This window comes from Schistocerca serialis, chromosome 9 (genome assembly GCF_023864345.2).
Source record: "Schistocerca serialis cubense isolate TAMUIC-IGC-003099 chromosome 9, iqSchSeri2.2, whole genome shotgun sequence".
Taxonomy (NCBI): Eukaryota; Metazoa; Arthropoda; class Insecta; order Orthoptera; family Acrididae; genus Schistocerca; species Schistocerca serialis.
In genome coordinates, this window is record NC_064646.1 from 10,810,137 (window position 1) to 10,838,069 (window position 27,933).

The 27,933-nt window shown below is 43.6% G+C and overlaps 1 protein-coding gene across 1 annotated transcript in view; it reads left to right on the forward strand.

Moving 5' to 3' along the window:
* The first annotated feature begins 1,476 nt into the window (after positions 1–1,476).
* LOC126418926 (glucose dehydrogenase [FAD, quinone]-like) overlaps positions 1,477–27,933 on the forward strand; it is a 669,636-nt gene continuing 643,179 nt past the window's right edge. Inside the window, exon 1 of the mRNA XM_050085953.1 lies at positions 1,477–1,541. The gene's annotated coding sequence lies outside the window, so the exon portion shown is untranslated. The remainder of the gene's footprint in view (positions 1,542–27,933) is intronic.

Below are 27,933 nucleotides of genomic sequence, written 5' to 3' on the forward strand. Positions count from 1 at the left end.
AATACCTTACGTTCTTTACTATTTGTTATACATTGCAAACACGGACACAGTCTTGAAATAATTTATAATTCACACGACTCATAACAAAAACTTCCGTTCCCTTTTCTCCAAATGTCCATTTAGGTGACGTACCGTCACATGTACTTGCGGAGAATGCGGCAGGCATATCGGCTGAGTGTACATCTACATCTACATCTACATGACTACTCTGCAACTCACATTTAAGTGCTTGGCGGAGGGTTCGTCGAACCACAATCATACTATCTCTCTACCATTTCACTCCCGAACAGCGCGCGGGAAAAACGAACACCTAAACCTTTCTTTTCGAGCTCTGATTTCTCTTATTTTATTTTGATGATCATTCCTACCTATGTAGGTTGGGCTCAACAAAATATTTTCGCATTCGGAAGAGAAAGTTGGTGACTGAAATTTCGTAGATAGATCTCGCCGCGACGAAAAACGTCTTTGCTGTAATGACTTCCATCCCAATTAGCGTATCATATCTGCCACACTCTCTCCCCTATTACGTGATAATACAAAACGAGCTGCCCTTTTTTGCACCCTTTCGATGTCCTCCGTCAATCCCACCTGGTAAAGATCCCACACCGCCCAGCAATATTCTAACAGAGGACGAACGAGTTTAGTGTAAGCTGTCTCTTTAATGGACTTGTTGCATCTTCTAAGTGTCCTGCCAATGAAACGCCTTCCCCACAATATTATCTATGTGGTCTTTCCAACTGAAGTTGTTCGTAATTTTAACACCCAGGTACTTAGTTGAACTGACAGCCTTGAGAATTGTACTATTTATCGAGTAATCGAATTCCAATGTGTTTCTTTTGGAACTCATGTGGATCACCTCACACTTTTCGTTATTTAGCGTCAACTGCCACCTGCCACACCATACAGCAAACTTTTCTAAATCGCTTTGCAACTGATACTGGTCTTCGGATAACCTTACTAGACGGTAAATTACAGCATCATCTGCGAACAACCTAAGAAAACTGCTCAGATTGTCACCCAGGTCATTTATATAGAGCAGGAACAGCAGAGGTCCCAGGACGCTTCCCTGGGGTACACCTGATATCACTTCAGTTTTACTCGATGATTTGCCGTCTATTACTACGAACTGCGACCTTCCTGACAGGAAATCACGAATCCAGTCGCACAACTGAGACGAATCATACAAAAAGTCCTTGTAATTGTGTAATTGTGGTTGTCCATGATAGCTCTTTTTACATCAGCCTATTCTTTCCGGAGGCACTGAGGCTGTTATTCTAGCATTGGAATGGACGATCGCCGACCAGTTAGCCTCGGTGGCCGCTGGCAGCAGCTTGGAACAACGCAGCCGCCGCGCCGCGCAGCCAGAGCGTGGCCACGCCCCCTCCAGGCACCCCGCGGCACCCCACCCCCAGCCGGCAGGTCTTCCACGCAGACGGCGTCGGCGTCGCCACCTTCCAGTCAGTCGGCATCGTGACTTCGGCGCGCGCACCTGCCGCTTCTGCACTACTGCTGCTGCCACTAGCAGAGCCTTCCGCGAGATCGTGAGTAACGCATTTGCCGCAGCTTACCCTGCGCGTGCTGCGTGACCGGTGTCTTGCGGACAAACGAAAGACGGGATGGCAGTTGATGTGTCATCCGCAAATGTTTCTCAGAAAAGTTGACAACGACTCGTTGCTACACACAGTATAACACGTTCATACAGTCGCAATTATTACGCTGGATAACTACTACACCGGACACACTTGTTGTCACACCTTTGACTATGAAGTCTGGTAATGTGCCCATCCTCCGGAAACGCAGCAAAACTTTGCATCTCCAGTTGCTCTGGTATCATCCCTAGAATAAATAAATGCTAATATTTTACCTTCTTGCAGTCACTGTCAGGCAACAATTACCTAGTTAGTGTGAATGAAAGTTCCCCAGGTTATGTTTCCAAATCCTTCTAAGGCAGAAAGTAATCTACGTTTTGCTGGTTATAGTGGCGGTGTTGGAGTTGCTGAGCAATTTTTATTTTATGAAAGAACTTGGTGTATAAGGTTCCACAGTATCATGCTCTCCAGGAATTTAGACCCAGTTATTGAACTTCTACTGAACTATTGACCAATACTGATTAAAGTATTAAGTTTTCTGGTTGTATAAATATATTGTTATCAATAAACAATAATCATTGGAAGTTATTTTGTTTACAAAAAAAGTTTTCATGAATTCTACTTCAATTCCTCTCCAAACAAGCGGGTCCTAATTAAATAATGGTCCGCAGCTCGCGGTCGCGTTCTCGCTTCCAGAGCACGGGGTCCCAGGTTCGATTCCCGACGGGGTCAGGGATTTTCACCTGCCTCGAGATGACTGGGTGTTTGTGTTGTCCTCATCATTTCATCCTCATTCATGAGAGTGGCGAGTTTGGACTAAGCCAAGGTTGGAATTTGTACGGGCGCTGATAAGCGCGCAGTTGAGCGCCCCACAAACCAAACATCATCATCATCATCATCATCATCATTAAATAACAGTTGAAAAAACATACGAATTAGTGAGAAATACAAGAAGCGTGTATTCGTTACACTACATTGCTATCATAAGCTGGATGAAATAAGCCTAATTAAATAACTTTTGAATTGAAACTTCCTGGCAGATTAAAACTGTGTGCCCGACCGAGACTCGAACTCGGGAACACAGTTTTAATCTGCCAGGAAGTTTCATATCAGCGCACACTCCGCTGCAGAGTGAAAATCTCATTCTGGAAACATCCCCCAGGCTGTGGCTAAGCCATGTCTCCGCAGTATCCTTTCTTTCAGGAGTGCTAGTTCTGCAAGGTTCGCAGGAGAGCTTCTGTAAAGTTTGGAAGGTAGGAGACGAGATACTGGCAGAATTAAAGCTGTGAGGACCGAGCGTGAGTCGTGCTTCGGTAGCTCAGATGGTAGAGCACTTGCCCGCGAAATGCAAAGGTCCCGAGTTCGAGTCTCGGTCGGGCACACAGTTTTAATCTGCCAGGAAGTTTCATATCAGCGTACACTCCGCTGCAGAGTGAAAACCTCATTCTGGAAACTTTTGAATTGTTGGTACAGACAAGGTCCGACATATGCTACGTAGAAAGCCACGAAATAAAGCGAAACATGTGTTGCTGCACAGTATGGTCCTAGTAGTGTGTAATGAGCGGTGTGCAATTGGCACGGAGCATTACGGACTATGGGCAGTACCTGCAGATTTTTTTTTTTTTTGGTACTTTAATGGAAACAAAATAAATGGGCTTGTTTTTAACGTTTGAAGAAATTTGGTTAAATATGAATATTTGTGCTGGACTGGGACTCAAACCTTTTCCCGACTGTCACGAGCGGTAATCTTAACGGGTTTGGCTATCTGAGCACACTTCCAGGACCGACCCAGCCTTCCGTATGTAATACCGTCTACGACCCTATCGCTCGCAATTGTACTTTGATTCTCGCCACAGGGTTCAAATGGCTCTGAGCACTATGGGACTTAACTTCTAAGGTCATCAGTCCCCTAGAACTTAGAACTACTTAAACCTAACTAACCTAAGGACATCACACACATCCATGCCCGAGGCAGGATTCGAACCTGCGACCGCAGCAGTCGCGCGGTTCCAGACTGTAGCGCCTAGAACCGCTCGGCCACTACGGCCGGCTCACCACAGGGTTTCAAGGAGAATACTTGTGCTAGGATAGCCGAAACGGTTAAGGCGACCGTTCGCCATAAGCTTGAAATCCGTATTCGAGTATCAGTCCAGCACAGATTTTCATATGTCACCAAGTTATTCGCAGTCAGCGATATGATTTCGAACGATTCTCATTCCTCATTGTCAACGTAAATAAAGGATTTAATAGTAGTTGGTTCGAATACTGGTGCTGTAAGGCATTTTCGTCACTGTTATCTGACGGAAAAGGGGAGAGTGGAAGGGTTAAGATCCTGACCACCAGACTTCGAAACAATGCTGTCGTTAGCCTTAGTGTCTCTGACCGAACGCCCGTCCCAATTTCTTCCTCCGTACTCTGTTTTTTGTCTTTGTTGGGCGCGAAGTTTATCAGTAATTCTCAGTTTGTCTCCCTATCTTTTCTGTTTAGCTTTTTCCGTTTTTCTTGTAGGAGCATCAAATCTAAACCTTAGATCATTGCGTACTTTATCCCTGATTTATTTCACATGCCTTTATTTATAATCCTGCCTCTCCGATTTACCAGTACACGTGCTTTCTTCCAATGACCTTTGTATCAGCCTGTCTTCGTTTTCCCGTTTCTTTTGTCGTTATGGTGCAAGGCTACGAGTCATGTGTGAAGGCAGGACTGAGATATGGGTCTCCAAATCCCAAACTAAACACATCAACACGGAACCATGCTGCCCCAAGACAGCTCAACTGCCTTCAGTAAATTCACGAGTGGTGCTTGCACAGAATGACCATTGTCAGTCCTCCGTACGAGCTCGAATTTCTCTAATTACGCAGTTATGGTCATTTCATACTAGGGCCCGTGTTGCCCTGCAGCCTCGTCCAGCGGCTAAGTCCAGTTCAAGGTCACCCGCCTTGCGTGCAACCAAGAGCAGGACGGCCACCAAAACAAAAAGTGAATAGATTTTTGTAATAAAAAAAGGGAAGGAGATAAGGAATAGAGATAACGAAAGGACAGAACAGACTTTATTGTCTATAATAAATCATATAATCACCATTGATCTTTATTTTACAATTGCCATTGCCGACTTTGGAATTTGATTAGCATCTGACCATCGCTCTCGTGCTTACTAAACGATCCCATGGCGAAATGCATTGCTCTCATTTGGCTCTTCCTTATCTCCTCCTCTAATGGTACGTGGCAAGATTCCAATTTGAATGTGCGATACTCAAGAATCGGTCGAACTTGTGTTTGTGAGACACTTCTGTCTTGGATGGACTACACTACATTAAGATTCTTCCACTGAATGTGATGCTGGCATCTGCTTTTTCAACACTTGATTTTATACGGTTATTCAACTTTTGATGATCATGCTTACTCCTGATTGTAATATCCGTGGAGCCTATCTCGAACGATTATAACAATTCTGGAACAATTGGGAGGAAAGTGCATTTTCCGCCTAAAGATACAGATGATATTTTGGTTTGGGCTTACAACAGCCAAGTCCTTAACGGCAATGGTGTAAATCACCTGCTGGTGGTAGACTTTGACATTTGTGTCATGAGCGCCATTTTGTCACATATATAAGCATCCTCCACACGAAAATACCTTCATCACTTGCCTGAGAGGTGTCTTGTTGCCAAATGTGCCCCGTTGCCAAATGCTATCCCTCGAGTGCCAGCAGCGTGTAGCGACGTATACCGCAATTCATCAGCCCTGTCCATGCTCTCTAAAAGTCCAGTGGAAACCAGAAACCGAACAAAATCCTTTGCCCAACATCAGCATGCGACATTTGCGGAGAGGTTCATGTCCTCATTTAGCAGGTTTGCGTCTGGATACGCCGCCACAATATCTGCAGATTTTCGTCACATACTGGTATTTGTAGACCGTAGAAGTCCAATTATGTCGAAGGAATTTATTTATCCCGAGAAACTCCGATATCTAGACACTAAGCACAATGCGGCAACATGGTCTACAGGTCACACGCTGACTTACATAATACGCTTCCCATACGCCAACTTCGACGATTATTACGCCTACACTGTATCATAAAATAAGAAACGTACACTAACATGCTGCAGATTGTCTTGAACCTGTAGCGCTGCTATTATGTTGGGAAAAAAGTAACAACTGCATCTATGTGGAGAGTGCTTTAATACCGATCAGACTGTAGCCGGCACGCCCCCTAAGCGTCAGATGATAATAGCTTCATCGTCTCCAGTCACCCGAGACGTCGCCAACTGAATATGCAACGAATTAGTCCACCAGGCATTAATACCCTTCTAAATCTACTAGTCGTCGGTTCTCAATGAATCCAGAATGTCTGCCAGGCAGTGGTGCGTCTTGCAGAAGAAGCTTTTACTATGCATCTGGCCTCAGTTTCTTAACAAAAAATTCCTCTGTAGTGCTGAAAGTAAAGTCAAGTACCTTTTGCATTACGCGTAATCTCTAAAATGGACTGCCAGAAAAAAATACAGCATACTCAAGGACTGCGTTCGTTGTCACTGGGGGTATAATATGTGAATACTGAAGGTTTGCAGTGTTAGTGACTCATTTGTCATTGTCATGGGCGATGAGATGGCACTCAGGAGGTCTGTCTGACTGTGTTCACTCTGCAGGCAGCAAATGTGCTGAGCTTGGCGGTGAACGGTGTTTGCAACATTCATCCCAGGGTACGACCATGCAGCATCGACGAGTACGTATACCTGTTTAACAGATTCAGCCCTTTTTGCCAGGGTCGAATTGTGTGTCTGTATGGACGTGTCGATGAATTGCTGAAAATGTATGGCACTATATGTCGGCGGGGTGTCACTGTTTTCAAAAGTAGTCTGTGAAACATTCCCTCGCCTGTCGACTAGGTTTTGAACGTCAGCGTAGTACAGACACGCGTCAGAACCGGTCTAATGTGCGAGCAGCAGCGGTCTACCGAACATCATCCAGAGACATGAAACTTCCTGGCAGATTAAAACTGTGTGCCGGACCGAGACTCGAACTCGGGACCTTTGCCTTTCGCGGGCAAGTGCTCTACAAACTGAGCTACCCAAGCACGACTCACGCACTGGCAGAAGTAAATCTGTGGGACGGAGCGTGAGTCTACTTGGGTAGCTCAGTTGGTAGAGCACTTGCCCGCGAAAGACAAAGGTCCTGAGTTCGAGTCTCGGTCCATCACACAGTTTTAATCTGCCAAGAAGTTTCATATCAGCGCACACTCCGCTGTAGAGTGAAAATCTCATCCAGAGCCATGTTGCACGCACCTTCTTCGTCATAAAGGACCATTGAGAACCGTCTGATTGCAGCAGGATTAACATCATCAGTGTTTTTGGCCAGGATACCACTGGCACCACGATACCTTCAAGCACGGCTACTCTGGTGTCGCGAAAAGACTTGCTTTGAGAGTGGAATGGTGCTCTGTTGTCTTCAGTGACAAAAGTTCTGTCTGTAAACGAGTGACGGACATACACGCATATGGCGTAGACCTGGAGAGCTACCTATTCCAGAGTGCATTCGCCCACGACACCAAGGTTCCATCCGAAGATTGATGGTGTGGGGGCCACGAGTTTCAACTCGCGATCACGTCTGGTGTTTCTGCAGGGCAAAGTAATCAATGCCCGGTACACTGCACAAGCTCTTACCCCCGTGATACTGTCATTTCTTCGACAGGAAGGTGATGTGATTTTTCAGCAGGACGATGGACGTCTACATAGGGCTGATACAACGCAACGTGCTCTTTGTGATGTACATCAATTGTTTTTACCAGCACGATCAGCAGATTTCTCGCCAACTGAACACGTATGGGACATGATGGAGTGGGAACGTAAACGTTTTCGAGGGCCTGCAAGTATCATTGCTGAATGTCAACAAAAGATGGAAGATGCTTGGGGCAGTCTATCCCAGGATGCCATTCGTCACTTTTATAATAGTTAGCATGAGAGAAAATACGCGGTGTTGTCTCCAGAGAGGGGAGGGGGAGGGGAACACTGTACAATGATGCGACTATTTGGGCACGCTTTACTGTGACGTGTCTGTTTCATCTGGTCTGAATTTGACATCATATACACCTACAGTGGTGAACTGCCTGTCAAATGACTTGTCCTTGAGATGTTAACACTTTTTTTCCGGCAGTATAAATGTTTTGACCAGGAAACGTTTGTAAGCTCGTTGCAGCGGTAGCTGGTCGAACTATCTTGGGTGACAGAATAGCGTCAGATTAGAATCGCTAGTAACTACGAGACTAACAATGCGTAATCAGTGCTTGAGCCCATAACGATTAGGTCATGTCTCTACGTGCTTCTCCCGCAGTATTTGCTTTGCTTGTAACGTCATCGCACCACTGTAGGCGCCTGTACGTGACTGTTACGAATAAGTTTTGTGTAAGGTTGTGTGAAATGGTGTAGCGTGGAAAAGTGTTTAGGTAGATACCGATTCGAGTGTCATTTTGAGGAACTTGCGGGTCGCTACTAGGGCCCAAAGTTAGATAATAAAAATATCCGTTGCTTTATAAGTCAGATTTGGTATTAGATAAAAAATAACAAAATACTGAAAGATATCGTCCGATATCAGTTGTAAACATGTTTGGAATCACAGAAAAGGCAACTCAAGTAAAGTCCGCGACGAAAGAAATTCAAACAGCGTAAAAAGTGCAGTGCCGAGCGAAAGCGAGAGTTAACGGCAGCGTCGGAAAAGGAATGGGGAAACGGCGCAAAGCATCCACGCAGCAGCCAGCGACAGCCCAAACATCTAGGAAACATGTGCAGGCGTCACTGGAAGGCAGTACAGAAAACAGCGATAATACAGGCGCAGATGGAATCGTGAGAGCGCCACACGAGTACGCACCACGATCCTGATGTCAACCGATGCTGCCAGCCGCTATGGCCGAGCGATTCTAGGCGCCTCAGTCTGGAACCGCGCTGCTGCTACGGTCGCAGGTTCGAATCCTACCTCGGGCATGGATGTGTGTGATGTCCTTAGGTTAGTTAGGTTTAAGTCGTTATAAGTCTAGGGGACTGATGACCTCAGATGTTAAGTCCCATAGTGCCATAGTGCTTAGAGCCATATCAACCGATGCGACATGTGAGGTAACATGTCCGAAAGAACAGTCACCATTGATGAGCTGCAGCCGTCTAGAACGAAATTGGAATTATATATTAATACCTTCAGTTGCTGACGGGCGTTGATATATATCAACCGGGCAATTGAAAATGTGTGCCCCGACCAGGACTTGAACCCGGGACCTCCTGCTTACATGGCAGATGCTCTATCCATCTGACCCACGCAGGGCAGAGAGTATAGAGCGACTGCATGGACTATCTCGCTCACGCCTCCCGCGAGACCCACACTCTCACCTTATATTCCACACACTACATTCGTAGTGCCCCTACCCAACACACTCTTACTCGTGGCAGACTTACGGGACTTGGTAAGAATGGCTTCCACGAGTAATGAGTGTGTTGGGTAGGCACACTACGAATGTAGTGTGTGGACAAACAAGGTGAGAATGTGGGTCTCGCGGGAGGCGTGCTCGAGATAGTCCCTGCAGTCGCACTGTCCTCTGTGCCGTCGGTGGATCAGATGGATAGAGCGTCTGCCCTGTATGCAGGAGATCCTGGGTTCGAGTCCTGGTCGGGGCACACATTTTCACCCCTCCCTGTTGATATATATCAACACCCGTCAGCAGCTGAAGGTATTAATATATAATTCTAATTTGATTCCTTCGCTAGTCCACGCTATTTTTCCAAGAAAATAGAAAAAGTAATCTCTGTGCCTTGTGATGTTCGGTGAGCAGAGGGTCGCGTAGTGGGGGCAGTTAGATTTTTACCTCATACCGAGGAGGTGGTTCTGGATGGCACGGTTGCCCCCGGTTGTTTCTGCCCAGCGTTATGCTCGAGAATGACTACAGCGGCTTCTTTTTTTTTTCTCTTCCACAAAGCCGGCCGCTGTGGCCGAGCGGTTCTAGGCGCTTCAGTCCGGAACCGCGCTGCTAGTGCGATAGCAGGTTCGATTCCTGCCTCGGGCTTGGATGTGTGTGATGTCCTTAGGTTAGTTAGGGTTAAGTAGTTCTAAGTTGTAGGGGACTGATGACCTCCGATGTTAAGTTCCATAGTGCTCAGAGCCATTTGAACCTGCCTCTACAAAAAGCCCAGTGCCCGGACGACATCGGAGAGTCTCATGCGGCGGCCACCGACGATCTGCCCGCGTTCAACAGTGCTGATATCTCGCGTCTTGCCGATCTCGTGTTCGACTGACACGCCGATGGTCAGTACAGGGTGTGGCCAGAACCCAGTCACGTTATTCGCCTCATAACTCTAATCGACTTGCTGTTAGGACACTTCTGTCTCCAGTTCATCATTTGTCTCTAATTCAGTTGTTCGTGAGTGTTCGAGGGTAGTCAAGAAGTTTTAATTATATCCTGAAAAAAAAATTAAGCTGTGATCTTTAAACAGTGGCGGCTCGTGAATATACATTCTGGATGTTTACAAATTTTTACATTCGGATAAATACGAAAGTATGTAAGCTGGTGATCACTATCAATAACACCTAAACATAAATGGGAAAACAATTTTTTGAAAATTTCCGAGGTTTCAAACCACTTTATAACTACTATCAGAGGACTCTAAGCAAGATCCTGGAAGGGTAAGCCATATCCAAGATGCGGGTGTAAAATGAATGTGCACAAAAAAAAATACTGAACGTGAAAATAAAGATTTGTCCATGTCTGACTACCCCCTGAAGTAGATCTTAGAATCTTTTAATGGTGATATTATCTCCTTCTTCTTGCTCTTTAACATATAAATTACAACATAAATATAAATGAATGATCAAGGGAACTAGAAGCTACAAATGATAAATGCTGTTTCGTCTTGTACATTTATTGTAGATTAAGACCCCTTCATATATTACAAATGTTTATATATCAATGTCCAGTGGACATAAATAGATACAAATGGATTTCCTAAATAATATGATTGACAAATCGCCTAAATCTGCCTCTTTTTATGGCTACGCGATCTAATTTAAATAACGCGGGATGACTGTCATCACCTAGCTACTACTTTCAAAGATGATCTACAGTGGTGTGCAACCTGAACGGAAATAAAATTTATGTGACCACAGCTGTTTAGCTCTATAGCCCTAATAAGCCGAAGCAATTAGCAATATCACATATGTACTGCGTCCAGTGCGTCGGAGTGATGGTTCTCGTACACGTCTGCGACTACGAAGAACTCCAGCCTAAAAATATAAAAAAAAAACCTCATCCAAACACTAGGATGGCAGAAGACGGTCCTCTGACTAGTATAATCTAATACTGTCTTCTCCTCTCTGTGCTCTGCAGATGAGAAACGCGAACTCCCAGCCACAAGCACGGAGTTCAGATAACGTCTCAACGTGAGTATAGGCAGAAGAAGTGCTCTCAATCACTGAATGATGCGTAGTCAACGACCACTTCCTACCCGGAGGCGAAGTCCAGAATCGTATAAGTTCGCAACAGCACAGTGCCTAACCGTTCTAACTATAAAATCTCCTGAGAGCAAGGACAGCAAGTCCGTCTGTATCAGCAAAAGCTGATACTGAGCTACTGTCAAACACGGGCGATCAAAGCGGAAAACCACTTTCTCTCCACCACTGGATTCCCAGCAAAGCTCAGCCCCCCTCCCTCGTAACTGCAGAAGGCGAGTCATATTCTCGAAACCACGAAATATTCTCTCTGTCTACAGATTATTCCGAACGGCATCAACCATATTTTAGACTTTTGTCGTACAGCGCGGAAAGTTTCTGAAGAAATACCTGTACCCAGTAATTAGGAATTCATACAATGGTACGCTACTCAGAGTAAAAATCCTTGGAAATAACCGAGCCTGTGTGATTTCCGACGTAATGCTTCCTCGTTCCTCTCTGCTGCGTCGAAGACTTTTCGAGTTTCCGAAGTATTATCCGGTTATCCTTCGAGCCCCGCTACATTACCGGTCAGCCGTCGCTGTATTGTGCTTCAGCGCTCAGGTGCTCCGACCGTCCGTCTTGGCTACTTGCTGTGTCAAGCAGGACCAACACACCTGTGCGGGCTTTTCCACCCAGGGCTTGAGTTACGCCTGCCGTTTCATTTCCACAGGCATTCTGAAACGTCCCCTTAGAAAAATTAACGAATTACTGTGCTGATAAACCTCTTACATTATTTGATTTTCAAACAGCTGAGCAAAACTGAACGTACTCAGACATTACTGTCTTTACTTATTCTGATCAACACTAAACTGACACACAAAATTTTTAGCGCAACGCAATCTGACTTTCAAAAATCCCTACAAAAGAATGGCCCTGACTAACATTAACCTATAGCTTTCACAAATCACTTACCTCACAAAAATCTTCGTTACTCGAACTACTGCAATACAGCGAGCGCCACTACTGCCAGCTAAATAAAAGATTCAAACTACTGAAGGCACTAACTACTGATAGGCATAGTTAGCAAATGAAAGATTTTGATAGAGAACAAACAATGTATTTACCTTAATAGTCATAATATATATAGCAGTTCATGACATCCATTCTTACAAATGTACTGTTTCTGGTGGACACACGTTCAGATCATCCGATCTCAAAAATCCGCCATCTCACTTCCCCACATCCACCACTGCTGGCGGCTCACCTCTAACTGCGCAAGCTATGCGCTGTTAACAGCCAACTGCCCAACGCCACAATAGCGAATATTACAACAATGCCACCCAGCCACAGACTGCACACAGCACAGACAGTGATTTTCATACAGAGCGCTATGTGGCGTTACCAATACAAAAACCTAAACAGCCTACCTACAATTCCAACCTCTACTAGTATCCGCAATCATTCATTATGCCCTTTTGATAATAAAGACAATGCATCACCTTTCATGCAATAAGCGTTAACATCTATATACAAGGTGTACGTGACATTGTCAGTTTTCTTTAAATATTCATACATACGATGTAAAAGGTATCAAATGATACCCAATTCCGGTTGTAAATCATGGCAAAGTATGTAGATAAGTGCTTGTAAGGTGCAAAACTACAGCCACCTTACAAAATTAATATTTATTATTATTTAGCGTATGGCTAATACAGACATATCATGAAATTACATATACGTATGTACATATTGACACACAAGAAACTTAAGTTTGTCTTTACAACTGAATGTCCAGTCCTTCAATCCAGCGCACTGCATCTGGAGTTGCTAGCAGGAAGTCCTCTTTGGCGCCGTGATACGCTCGAATCCTGCATTCACTGACAATGTGGTGAACAGTCTGGTATGGAGCCCCGCAGTCACAAGTTGGATCAGGCAGCTTCTTCCACTTAAAGAGAGCATCCCTGCATCGCGCATGGCTGGTACGAATTCTATTGAGAGTAGACCAGGTCTTGCGTGGTAAGTCGAATCCACTTGGAAGTTTAGCACCTGAGAAGATGTTATGCAGGTGCACATCTGTCACTGCTTCCCACCGACCTTTCCATCCTTCAAGAGGTTTGAAATTCTTAGCAACCATGTCAGCAGCATCGCACAGAGTTGGATGTCGTGATTTCAGTCTCTTGCGATTTAAAAGTGGCAGGTCGCTATGCACGGGTAGGTTAGAATTCCTGGAGATCTTGTGGAATTCTCTCATAAGGGCAGTACATCTGCGTAGATCAGGAGGCATTATACCGGTTAACAGTGGAAGCCAATAAACTGGAGTAGATCTGATTGTGCCAGATATTATGCGCATTGTCGTATTCAGTTGGGTATCAACAAGCCTTGTATGATGACTATTCATCCAGACAGGTGCACAATACTCAGCACTTGAGTGTACCAAGCCCAGAGCTGAAGTTCGCAGGGTGGTTGCTGAAGATCCCCAGGTATTTCCGCATAGCTTATGGAGGATGTTGTTTCGAGTCCTCAGCTTTTGAGCTAAGTTAAGAAGGTGTTGTTTGAAGCACAGTGTACGATCCAGGATGACACCAAGATATTTTGGGTTCCAATTGTGACGAAGAATTCTGCCTCTGGAACTTACTTCCAGTTTTACATTCGCCAACTGGTTATTTAGATGGAAGCAACACACTTCTGTTTTACTCACACTGGGTTGGAGTCTCCAGATTTTGAAGTAATTGTCTAATGCAGACAGGTCATTGGCTAAAATTTCTTCTGTTGTCTTCATTTCCTGGTGTTTGACTGCTAGAGCCAGGTCATCGGCATAGCAGTATTTTCTGGACGAAGTGTCAGGTAGATCAGATAGATATAGGTTGAACAGTAAGGGTGAGAGAACTGATCCTTGAGGCAATCCGTTGTTCAGCTTCCTCTCCTTACTTATGTTGCTTCCAGTGATTACTTGGAACTTCCGATCACTTAGCATGCTGTTAATCAGTCGAGCCATTGTTCTGCAGGGTATGATGCGGAGAAATTTGTAGATAAGGCCTTCCCTCCACACAGTGTCGAAGGCGACAGTTAGATCAACAAATGCCACAGATGTTTTCTGCTTCATTTGGTATCCTGACTCTATGAAGGATGTGAGAGACAATACTTGGTCGCAGCAGTTGCGCCCTGGTCTGAAGCCTGCCTGATCAACTGGAACGTTCTCTAAGATAGCGCTACTTATTCTGTTATATATTAGCCTTTCAAAAAGCTTGTAGCAGCAGCTGAGTAGGGAAATGGGGCGATAGTTTTCTACCTTGTTGCTGGGTTTGCCAGCTTTCAGAACAGATATTATCTTCACCTTTTTAAACTCAGATGGAAGTTGACCAGTCTGCAGGATGTCAGTGAAGAATTCTGCCAGCCATTTCTTAGCTTTTCCTCCCATATGGATCAGGAATTCTGGATGGATACCATCGAATCCAGGTGCCTTAAGAGGTTTGAGGTCCTTCAGTCCAGAGTCAATGTCTGAAACTGTGAAGGGATGGGTATACTCAGATGAGGGAGATGCCTTCTTTTTCAGGTCACGAAGCTGTCGTCTGATATGTCTTGTATGTTTCTTGTCAGGAGGTACTCTTGAGGTAGTAATGATGTGGGAAGCAATTTGGTCTGGTGTTACTTTGGAATTTTTTCAGCATGCTGGAGCACTTCCTCCCAGTTTTCTTAGAAGACTCCATGCTTTCCTGCTCGAGTGGGTAAAGTCCATAGTTTTAACTGTTTCTGCCCATTTCTGCCTCCGAGACATGTCCAAGCTGGACAATAGTTCCGTAGCTATCTCTGGGTCACCACTTTGCTGGAAGTATTGGTACAGTGTTTCACTTTCCTCATTCCATCCTGGAACATATTCTTTTCGGTATCCTCTTGCCATACACTTTTTAGCTGTTGCTGTTACTGCACCAATGAAGCGTTGATAGTTATTATGTGATGGAGGTATCCATCGAATGGTCTTATCCAGTTCCGTTGAAAACTTCATCCAGTCGGCTTTCTGGAAATTCCATCGAGCATGCGGAGTTGATCGTATGACAGGAACAGTGCAGCCAATTTGTGTTATTACAGGTCTGTGTTGGCTGTGAGGAAAGGTATCTATCACTTTCCTTGTGGTGTTGATGGGAAAGCCAGTTTCGTTGCAGCTAACAAAGCATAAGTCAGGATTTGAATCCTTATCCCAAGCAGCTGACCTGAAAGTGCCTTGATCTTTGGCATCAAACACTAGATGAAGATTATTCTCTTCGATCCATTCTGCAAGCATGCTCCCATTTTCATCATTTTGAGAGTACTTCCAAAGTTCATGGTGACTATTGAAGTCTCCTATGTAAATTGCAGGATGTTCTGCTGTGTGTGGGACAAATTCAGGCCATGTTGTTTTGGGTGGTTTGTAAACATTTGTAATAGTAATGTCGTGCAATTATATGACAACTGTATGTATATCTGCCTCCACACTTACAGAAATCAGTGAAGCTTCGTTTATGTTGTTACGGACATACGTAACAATTCCATACACCTCGTGGTAAGTTACACCAAGTGCAGAATATCCAGATTCGACCTCGGCTTCGGAATATTTCTTCGCTGGAAACACGAGTTTCTTGAATGGCGACGACATCGATATTGTTGTCCAGCAAAAATTTTGACAGGTAGTCACACTTTGCCCTGCTAATGCTTTCGATATTCAGTTGAAGGAGTCTGATAGTTGGTCCAATGTTTCTTGTTAATGAGCTCTGAAAAGAACTGTTTCTGCTATTTAGTTGATACGTCATTGCCAGGAGATCCTATGGATAGTCTGGCTGCCTGTAATCACTGTTGCTCAGTTAGCACCACCCAGGAGGCACGTGTAGGGTATTTTAAGGTTACACCTACAAAATTAATAACATCTGCTGTACAGCAGTTATACTTATCAACATATTTATACAGCCATTCGGTCTGAGGCGCCTTGCCACCACGGTTCGCGCGGCTCCCTCTGTCGGAGGTTCGAGCCCCTCCTTGGGCATGGGTATGTGTCTTGTCCTTAGCATAAGTTAGTTTAAGTAGTGTATAATCCTAGGGACCGATGATATCAGCAGTTTGGTCCCATAGGAGCTTACCACAAATTTCTATATTTATACAACTTCATCCACTGCCAATAATAATAATAACAATAATAATAATAATAATAATAATAATAATAGTAATAATATGCATAACTTGTCTGAAAAAAGAAATGTTTTTTGGGAATTTTATTCTACTGTCAACTACATTTTAGAGCAAGAACGAAATAACGTTTAAAGTTTCGTTACTCTGTTTCTCAGTTTTGTGTAAGTGGGAGTTTTCTTGCTTAGTTATTTTTTGAGGCAGGCGTACTAGGCCCCTAACACATGTATTAGATAACGAATTAACTTGCGGGCTGAAAATCAGACATTATTACGTTGCACCCACACAACAGCTTTCGGTTATTGTACAGATCTTTGTTCGTTTATAGTCACGTTTATTTGATTTCGTCATTTTTTCAGTCAATGGATCTGCCTGGCAGGCCCTAGCTGCTTTGCGCTGACTTTTCCTGGTAATTTTCTTTCCTGTTAGCACTTAAAACAGATTAAACGGAGTTCATATTGACGCTACTCACGAAAGCAGATTCCTGTACGGTAAACAACCAACACCAAACACAAATTGTCGTTTGTGCAAACGATTAAATTCAAGTAGTAGGGTCTATCAACATGATCACTTTAGTAGAATAGAAATGAGGTGCTGAGAACCATAAGGGCCAAAAGCACACCGTTTTCGATCCCACGTTTAAGTGAATGCCAGAGAAACCAGTGAAACGGCTTTCAGTGTATATTCATACATACAGTGTGACTCTGCAGCACAGATAAAACTGACCCACCATAAGGTCAACATATATCAGAAGCATGAATAAATGCTACAGTCACACAGTCGACGATGATGTACTTTATGGTTCTCAGCACCTCAAATGGATTACTGTATCATTAAATCCAAATCCTAATATACCATGTCTCATTCATTATCTCACAAAATAGGTTTTTCTATCAGTATAACTATAACACATTTTGACGTCCAATCTAATTTTACAATATAGTGAGTGAATTGGCATGACTGAGGACTGTTCTGCCGCCTAGCGAGATTTCTGACAAGTGAACGGGGACAAAAGTCTGCTGCATTGTGCTACCACCTGGTGGCATCGACGAAAAACTGTTGAGTGGTAAGGGCTAGCTGTGCACGCCGTGAAACGTGCACGTTGTTTATCAAATCCGTACGTATTTGACCCGTAAGGAAATTTCGATACGCCAGTTGCGCATGCACAAAAGCTGCTTAAAACGTGCACAACCGGTGTTCTCGCGACCCTGATGCCAAGTTTCACGGAGCCTAGAGGAGTAGCGATGTAGCATGATTTAGTATCGTGTATTTATGATTACCGCGTCTACGTTACGTTTAACAGCATTTGAAGGAAAATAGCCGCGCGGAGTGGCCGCGTGCTCCGAGGCGCCATGTCACGGATTGCTCGACCCCTCTCGCCGGAGTTTCGAGTCCTCCTTCGGGTATGGGTGTGTGTATTGTTCTTAGCAAAAGTTAGTTTAAGTAGTGTGTAAGTCTAGAAACAATCTTAGCAGTTTGGTCCCTTAGGAATTCAATTTGAACATTTTTTTAGAAGAAAAATAATCAATACATCCGAAAGGTGTCAAAAGTTAGGGCGTTCGCGTGTTCTTGTGCATTTACACAGCAGCCACCACTGTCCGGTGACAGTATCAGTCTTTCTCCACGTATTGAGTATTCAATGTGACACATTTTTCCCCTGCGATGGATGACTTTGTGACTTTGGTTGTACAAGTAGGTACACTCCTGGAAATGGAAAAAAGAACACATTGACACCGGTGTGTCAGACCCACCATACTTGCTCCGGACACTGCGAGAGGGCTGTACAAGCAATGATCACACGCACGGCACAGCGGACACACCAGGAACCGCGGTGTTGGCCGTCGAATGGCGCTAGCTGCGCAGCATTTGTGCACCGCCGCCGTCAGTGTCAGCCAGTTTGCCGTGGCATACGGAGCTCCATCGCAGTCTTTAACACTGGTAGCATGCCGCGACAGCGTGGACGTGAACCGTATGTGCAGTTGACGGACTTTGAGTGAGGGCGTATAGTGGGCATGCGGGAGGCCGGGTGGACGTACCGCCGAATTGCTCAACACGTGGGGCGTGAGGTCTCCACAGTACATCGATGTTGTCGCCAGTGGTCGGCGGAAGGTGCACGTGCCCGTCGACCTGGGACCGGACCGCAGCGACGCACGGATGCACGCCAAGACCGTAGGATCCTACGCAGTGCCGTAGGGGACCGCACCGCCACTTCCCAGCAAATTAGGCACACTGTTGCTCCTGGGGTATCGGCGAGGACCATTCGCAACCGTCTCCATGAAGCTGGGCTACGGTCCCGCACACCGTTAGGCCGTCTTCCACTCACGCCCCAACATCGTGCAGCCCGCCTCCAGTGGTGTCGCGACAGGCGTGAATGGAGGGACGAATGGAGACGCGTCTTCTGCCTTGGTGCCAATGATGGTCGTATGCGTGTTTGGCGCCGTGCAGGTGAGCGCCACAATCAGGACTGCATACGACCGAGGCACACAGGGCCAACACCCGGCATCATGGTGTGGTGAGCGATCTCCTACACTGGCCGTACACCACTGGTGATCGTCGAGGGGACACTGAATAGTGCACGGTACATCCAAACCGTCATCGAACCCATCGTTCTACCATTCCTAGACCGGCAAGGGAACTTGCTGTTCCAACAGGACAATGCACGTCCGCATGTATCCCGTGCCACCCAACGTGCTCTAGAAGGTGTAAGTCAACTACCCTGGCCAGCAAGATCTCCGGATCTGTCCCCCATTGAGCATGTTTGGGACTGGATGAAGCGTCGTCTCACGCGGTCTGCACGTCCAGCACGAACGCTGGTCCAACTGAGGCGCCAGGTGGAAATGGCATGGCAAGCCGTTCCACAGGACTACATCCAGCATCTCTACGATCGTCTCCATGGGAGAATAGCAGCCTGCATTGCTGCGAAAGGGGGATATACACTGTACTAGTGCCGACATTGTGCATGCTCTGTTGCCTGTGTCTATGTGCCTGTGGTTCTGTCAGTGTGATCATGTGATGTATCTGACCCCAGGAATGTGTCAATAAAGTTTCCCCTTCCCGGGACAATGAATTCACGGTGTTCTTATTTCAATTTCCAGGAGTGTATTTTAGAAGTACGAAACCTTCTACCTCGGCAGTTCCCTTGCCGTAATCCCGGAAACACCTGCCTCTTATTAGTTTCTTCAGTCGAGTAAAGAGGAAGAAAACATTAGATGCCGTATAATGAAAATACGGTGGGGGGAAAGGCAACATTTGATAGCCCATGCGTGGCTGCGTCCTGTGCAGAATGAGGCGGACCGTTACCGTGTAGCAAAGAAACTCCCCTTGGACCGCTTGCGGCTATGCTCCATCTTGACAGCGTACCGTAATCTCTTCAGGAGAATTCGTCATTACGCTCCTGTAACGGTTTGTTTCTTACGAACATAATATTTTAACATCACACCAAGGCAGTTCTGAAAAATACTCATTATCTCCTTGCCCGACGATGGTTGGGTATTTTCCTTTTCTCGGCGGTGGTGTATCCACGTGTTTCCACCGTTTGCTGTGCTCCTCTGTCTTGAATCCATAATATTACACCATCACTTGTCGCTGGTAACTAGGTGGCCAAAATTTCGATTGGGTGTGAGCATGTAACACTTGTATCTACTATAGATTATGGCAGTTTTATGCAACCTCTGTGTTTCCTATGGATAGTGTAATATCTTTATTGTAATGTTCTTTGACTTTAAACATGTGGAAACAACTTTCTCTACGAAATTTTTCTACGTAATTGGTATCAGGGTCACTGTTCATTCTCAAACCATTACCTATATTAGAACATACAATGCTATTAACAAAACATGAAATACAATATTTTTCAAACATTTTGCTTGGACAGATTACTGCAGTGCACTGACCCGCCAGGGTAGCCGAGAGCGCTAATGTGTTGCTTCCTTGACTCGTGTAGGCGCGCCGTTTCTGGATCGAATCCGCCTGGAAGATTAACGTCAAGGGCCGGTGTACCGGCCAGCCTCGATGTGGTTTTTAAGCTGTTTTCCACATCTCGCTACGTGAATACTGGGCTGGTCCCCACGTTCCGCCTCAGTTACACGGTTCACAGACATCTGAACACATTCATACTATTCCATGGATTACACTAGCCGCAGCTATTTGGGGTGCACTAATTCCTACTCGGGAGGTAGGAGGGGTATCCGGCCACCCCTTAACATTAACATGACACATCCGATTAACCAGCACACTCTGTAAGTCGGCATTACTGCTTGGAAAGAGAGAGAGATTCCAGCAGTGCACTAAATATTTTGTGATGTACCTGCATTTGTAAAGTTTCACTGCACATAATACATTTGTTTCTACTTCAGATCGATATAACAAATATTACTTGACTGTATTATGGTTGCATTGGTACATTCGATATTCGATGGGAGTCTCTAATTATTTGGATACAATAATATGATAGGTGACTACAGTTGTTTATTGTGTGTCCTTACGCTCTCTCACAGATCATAGCGTTACAGCTCAAATGTTGTCATACTGTTACATAAATTACTGATATGTCGTAAGCTGACTGTTTTACTGAATCATGAATAATACTTGAAAGGCAAAAAAAAAAGAAAGTATTTAAATTCGGACTGTTCGTTCATTAATTTGTCATGCTCCGTTTATTTATTTTCCATTCTTCACGTATGTTTAACTTCATTCCTTTAGGTGCGACGTGTAAACTTTTCATAGTACCGTCAACACGGCTCACACTGTATGTCTTTTGCTTCACAAATGACGTCCAAGAGCACTGTTACTCATATCTAGTTGCAAAATTCCAACCAGTTTAACGTATATAACAATGATCACATGTTCCACATTGTAATCTATACCCACCAGATGCATAATACTTTTTTTCTTTTTTCCAGTTTCATGTCTTATTTTAAAACTTCATTGACCTACAGTTTGAAATGCTATTTTTACTGTTTAGGAAAAGGGTGCGCTAGCTTTTTGGTAATATGGTCGAAATATTTCAATGTAATAAACTATCTTTTTCTTTCCTCACGCAGGTTTTTTTCGCTTTCATATTTTTTGGTAATTTGTGTAACAAAGGATCTCTTAAAACCATTGGCTGCTGCTGCTTGACTGAGGATACACAACTCCCGTTCTATTTCCCTCTCATCTAATGGCAGCTTATGTAGGATAGCTACCATAGCAAAGAAATATGTCTGTTTATATTGTGGTGGGTAATTTGAGTCATTTCATTATTATTGCATTTCAGTAAGTTGGTTAATGATAAACTGAAAATTTCAATGACATGATACTGCTGGTTAAAAGTCATTTTCAACGCAACCAGGTCCTCCTTCCTTCCCTTTATTACAATAAAATTGTAATCTGTGCATTCTTTTTACGTAAGTCTTCTGCGTCAAAAGTGGGTAACTCTGAATCACTGCCGTCTCTATGTTATTGATAAATATGTCCGCTAATAGCCCAGAGAGGCAATTGCGCATTGCCAAGTCATGGTTTTGTTGGTAGCCTTTCTCACCAAACTCAAGAAATTAAAATTCAGGCTGAATTCCAATAGACCAAAAAGTTATATTAGCTCGCTCTTTCCCAAGGTGCTACTGCAACTCTGATGGAAACATTAATTAATAAATTACAAATAATTTTTTCTTATTCTGTAACTTCATATAACCAGAATTAAACTGCAAATGTTCTTTTTAAAAATTATGTACTTTCATGATGTGAGTGTATTAAAGTATTATGTGCTTAAATGTTTCATGCTTCGGGACAGCAGGATTGTATGACATTTAAAAGCTGGAGGGAAGTATCTCTAAAATGAAAAGGCTTAGGCGGGAGTATAAAAGGTGGTTTGGCGCGAAATAGCGCGAGAAGTCTTTGTTTCAGATACAATCGGTAGCCAAAATGCAACAAACTACCATTTCAGCAAGAGTGGAATAATTATACCTCGGATGTGGATTACTATTTGTGATAATATGGTCCGGCCGGGGTGGCCGATCGGTTCTCGGCACTACAGTCTGGAACCGTGCGATCGCTACGGTCGTAGGTTCGAATCCTGCCTCGGGCATGGGTGTGTGTGATGTCCTTAGCTTAGTTAGGTTTAAGTAGTTCTAAGTTCTAGGGGACTGATGACCTCAGAAGTTAAGTCCCATAGTGCTCAGAGCCATTTTTTTGTGATAATATGTAGCAGTTATTGATTTGCTCAGAAACGGGAAATTCCGAAGCCAAGAAGATATTTTACAGAGCATATTACATCAAGAGCTATGATTGCGTAATACGGCTTTGTTCTGGTGCCACAGAAGAGCGCCACTCAACCACCACCACCACCACCACCACCACCACCACCACCAACATCTTCAGTCAGAGTTTCCGTTGCTGAAATATTCTGATTGATTTCGATTGCAATAAACTGCGGAATCAATATTGATCAAAACTTTTATTAACTTTCGTGGAGTAATAATTTTCTTAATTGGTTTGTTAGTCTTATGTGTAAAATGCTCGACGGGGTCACCAAAGTGTCCAAGTTATAGTACAAAAAAAGAATTCGTGTTTAAAACGGCTTAAATGAAATGAATAATTTCAATTATTGTTAAAACCATTGCACAATACTTAAAATTTGTGTAACAGAACAGCGGTTACGAAAGCCAAGGATAGGCCACAGTAGTTCAAAGGTCTACACATTCCTTATTTACATTACAGGTTTGTAATGGTGTTTTTCTTTGGGTGTTTATGTTTATGTGTGTATTAAAACTGTGTCGTGTTATTAGCGTTCGCCTAAATCCCAGCTAGTAAATAGAACATTTTCTGGGTTCCACTGTGTCTAGTCTGTGGTTAAAGAAGTCTACAGTGAAAGTGTATATAAAGTTCAGTAATTAAAGGAAAGCGTTTCTGAGGAATAGAAATTTGTTAACATCGAGTATAGATTTAAGTGTCAGGAAGTCGTTTCTGAAAGTATTTGTATGGAGTGTAGCCATGTATGGAAGTGAAACATGGACGATAAACAGTTTAAACAAAAAGAGAATAGAAGCTTTCGAAATGTGGTGCTACAGAAGAATGATGAAGATTACGTGGGTAGATCACGTAACTAATGAGGATATATTGAATAGGATTGGGGAGAAGTTTGTGGCACAACTTGACTAGAAGAAGTGATCGGTTGGTAGGACATGTCCTGAGGCATCAAGGGATCACAAATTTAGCATTGGAGGGCAGTGTGGAGGGTAAAAATCGTAGAGGGAGACCAAGAGATGAATACACTAAGGTCCGCAGCTCGTGGTCGTGCGGTAGCGTTCTCGCTTCCCGCGCCCGGTTCGATTCCCGGCGGGGTCAGGGATTTTCTCTGCCTCGTGATGACTAGGTGTTGTGTGATGTCCTTAGGTTAGTTAGGTTTAAGTAGTTCTAAGTTCTAGGGGACTGATGACCATAGATGTTAAGTCCCATAGTGCTCAGAGCCATTTGAACCAATACACTAAGCAGATTCAGAAGGATGTAGGTTGCAGCAAGTACTGGGAGAAGAAGAAGCTTGCATAGGATAGAGTAGCTTGGAGAACTGCATCAAACCAGTCTCAGGACTGAAGACCACAACAACAACAATTAATTATTTTAGAAACATTTGTGCTGTTGAAGATGTAACTGGCGTTTATTGTGTAAAACTGTAAGACAGATTCGGGGTTTCCACAGATCACTTGTATTCTGTATGTGAGGTAACGGGCGAGTTGTGGCGTCCTGGGAATATTCTATGTTCGGAAGTGGGGCGGCCGCGCAGGGCGCTCGCCAAAGCCGCGGCCCGGCAGCAGACACGTGGTCCCGGACGTTAGCTTAGCAACCGCGTGATGCCGCACAATGACCGGTCAAGCGGCGTGGCTGGGAATTCCACCGTGCCGCTGTTTTGATGAAGGAGACACGCCGGGAGTGCCAAAGATGGCGGACTTTGTGAAAACTTAATGCCAGACATTTCACAGTTCGTTTAGAAATTAATAGTAGTCAGATGAATCATGATACCTCAAAAAGAAACATGTACGTTACTATTATTTGAACGACGATTCTGATGGTGTGATCAGATTTTCAAGATCTTTATTAGTTTTAAGTGTAGTATCTGACTGTAAATTATACAAGTAACACGCAGCAACGAATTTCCAACATCTAAACGGTTCATCCGATTTCTTCGATCTATGTGTCTTTAGAAAGCTGTTAGTGTAAACCTAAACTGGTACTAATTACAAGCATGTAACTTGAACAGTACATGAGTAATTGGAGGTCAAAGTGGCCGATTACTATCGATGGCGTCAGGCCTTAAGTACTCCATAGTTACACGAAAAAACGGTAGCAGCATGCTTATAAATATATTTATTCATCTATGTCTTTGTTTATATCCGATATATACTATTCATGAAGAAATTGTTTAAACATTTACTGTGTTTTAGAGAGCACAGAGACATTGGGCTACTGGCCTACCTTTTGTTCTATTCCTTTGATACATGTTTATTTAATTTGTTTATGTATCTAATAATGTGTGTTTGAGCGTGTTTATGGTCCAGCCATAGGAATATTTATTTAATTTCAAGTTATTTAAATGTAAAGACAGTATTGAGAAAATGTTTCATTATGTTTGTGAGCGTGCATTGGGTTGAAGACAAGGGGGGAGCGCTCTAGCCAATCACAGCGATCGTTGCAAAAAGGACACGTGGAGAGACTGTATGGAAGTAAGGAGGTGTACCGTCTCCGGGAAGGACACGGGGCAGTTCTGGAGGAGTCGCACGGGACACGGAAAGTGCTGGATGCACGGTCGCGAGAGAGACTTGGAGTGTGGAGCGATTTGCGCGCGGTCGCTAGAGATAGAAATACTTTGGAGTGCGGACTTGTAAACTTGTGAGATTTCCGAGGCTTCTACAGTGAAGACGTAGTGTGCGTTTAGAAGTGAATATCTCGCGAGCTGTGTTGGTGTTCATAACTAATTACGTGCTGTAGGAATCTATTGTTTCCCTTTCTTCTTCTTCTTCGTTTCACCCAACTTTGGGGTACGTTGAATCAATCACTTCTGTGTGTTCTGTGCCTTTCTTTTCGCCCAGTACTGCTTCATTCTTTCTGATCTTGCTTTTCTTTCCTCATCAGAGATGACAATCGTTCTTTTCTTTCTATTTTGGAGCTGGAATCCCTCTTTTCTGTCTTTGCTTATCATTTTTGCGGTCCTGTCTGTGAGCATTTTTTCTGTGATGTGTAGTTCTCTTAAGTCTTTCTCTGTTTGGATAAACCAATTTGGTTTGGATTTTTTATTCCTGCAGTAGTCAAACATTCTTTTTGTAAGTCTATTTGGGTTCATTCTGAGAATGTGCCCATAAAACTCAATTCTTCTTTTCCTCATTGTATCCGAAACTTTTTCTGTGGTTTTGTAGAGTGTTTCATTTTTGGTATGAATTAGTTTGTCGTTATGAAATTTGGGGCCTAAAATTTTTCTCAATATTTTTCTTTCTTTGATCTCTAGCCTTTCAATTGGGCCATGGTTAGTGATAGATAATGTCTCAGCTGCATATAGTGCTTCTGGTTTAATGACAGTGTTGTAATGTTTTATTTTTGAATTCCATGAGAGGGACTTTTTATTATAAGTATTTTTAGTAAGCTGAAAGGCTAGTTCAACTTTGTTTCTTCTTAATTCTATTGCTTTTTTCTCAAGGGCGTTCCAGCTAATCCATTCACCAAGATATTTGAATTCTTTAACAATTTCGATCTTTTGGTCTCTTACTTTAAGATATTTCATTGGCTTTTTTATATTTGTGATTATTTTGGTTTTTTCAAAAGAAATTTTAAGGCCTATTTTCTCTGCTTGTTTCTGTAATTCGAGGATCTGTTCTTTGGCTTCTTCCCATGTTTCAGCTAGTAGGGCCATATCATCTGCAAATGCTAGGCAATTAACCTTGATGCCTTTGTTTCCCTTTATTCAACTTATATTTTATTTAAATGCTGGACCATCGACACCAATAAGTGTTTTAAAGAAATATACCGCATTCTCAAGAGTACTTCTACTATCGTACTTAACATTTAAAGTCGTTAAGATAGTACCTGCATATTTTATTCAATCGCAATCTTTCATTTATAAATTTATATGTTACACCCATAATTCGCAATTGCCGAGTGATAGAAACCTTCGACCATTCGATTCATGTGTGTATGCATATTGTATACTGTAGGCTCAGCAGTATTTGGCCTGTCATGCGGCAACTACGTGTGCCAGCCCCTAGACAACGAAACCAGCCAAAACTTTTAACATTGCAACGTTTAGTCGGAGGGTGCGTAATCGTTTTGAAAGCCCGCGTGTGTAATGCAAATGTTCATATACTTTGGTGGTTATAACTAAAGTGGAGCTACTCACAAGGATCCAGTGTGGGCTGTAATTATTGTATGGCAGCGAAACTTGGTAGATACGTTAATGTGATAATGCGGACCCGATTTACACTGGAAAAAAGTGGTTCCAGTTGTGGCCACTAGGTGAAAATGTGTGTCCAAGAAAGATGTGTAGAAATATTTCCATATTTAATGGATTAGGAACGGGACGTATGCAGAAAAAGTCAAACAAGCGAGAAAGGCATAATGTTGATATTATTATTGACCGCCACTTACACAATTTGTTTAATATGAGTACCGATGGCGTCGACGAGATGCTGCATCCGTAGAACGTGATCAACAGTTGCTCGAAACAGTTCCAGTGGAATCTGACGAACTTGACTCTGTGTACTAGCCTTCAGATCAGGCAGAGATCGAACATGTCCTCGGGAAACGCGTTATTTTAGATACCTCCAAATCCAAAAGTCACATCGATTCAGATCAGTTGATATTGCAGGCCATCCAACTGGAAAGCCTCTGGAGACAAAACGTTCGTAGAAGTTGCACTGAGCGTATCTGTTACTGGGCGAGCGACATGCTTTGTTGCCCCGTCTTGCATGAAAACAGTGGTTTCCATACATTTTCGCTGTCCCAAAGCGGCCGAGCGGTTCTAGGCGCTACAGTTTGACACAGTAAGGACTTAGGTTAGTTAGGTTTAAGTAGTTCTAAGTTCTAGGGGACTGATGACCTCAGATGTTAAGTCCCACAGTGCTCAGAGCCATTTGAACCATTTTGAACCAAATTTCGCTACCATACGGTAAACACAGCCCACACTGGACCTCCGCAGTAGCAGAACTTTAATTATAACCATTCGATATTTACAGTATTTATTAATAATGAGTTTTACCGGCATTCGTTGAATATCCTCTTTGTCTTTCTAAGCAGCTACACATTTGCAAGCAGAAAATAAATGAAAGACCATTATATAGGTCGCACATTTACAGTCAGAATAAGAAATGACGATTTTCAAATCGACAACACATGGATCGTGCCATATATAAAAAAATGTTCAAATGTGTGTGAAATGTTATGGGACTTAACTACTAAGGTCATCAGTCCCTGAGTTTACACGCTACTTAACCTAAATTATCGTAAGGACAAACACACACATCCATGCCCGAGGGAGGACTCTGTCAACTTTAGGTTACCATATCTCCGGCTGTAATTAACATTTTACAATGCAACAAACGGCACTGATTACGTAGTTGTTTATAAGTTCAGATGTGCTAACAAAACTAACGTGGTTCCATTAAAAAAAGTAGGTTTGTGTTAAAAAACATACTTCCGTGCATTTTTTTATGGTTTGTATTAACCAATTGCACTAGCCCCTCTCCTCGCGTTCGGTCTGTGGAATCGGTTCGTCAGTATTTGATGTGGTTTACGAAATATATCCAGCGGTAACGTTAGGTGACTCACCCTGTAT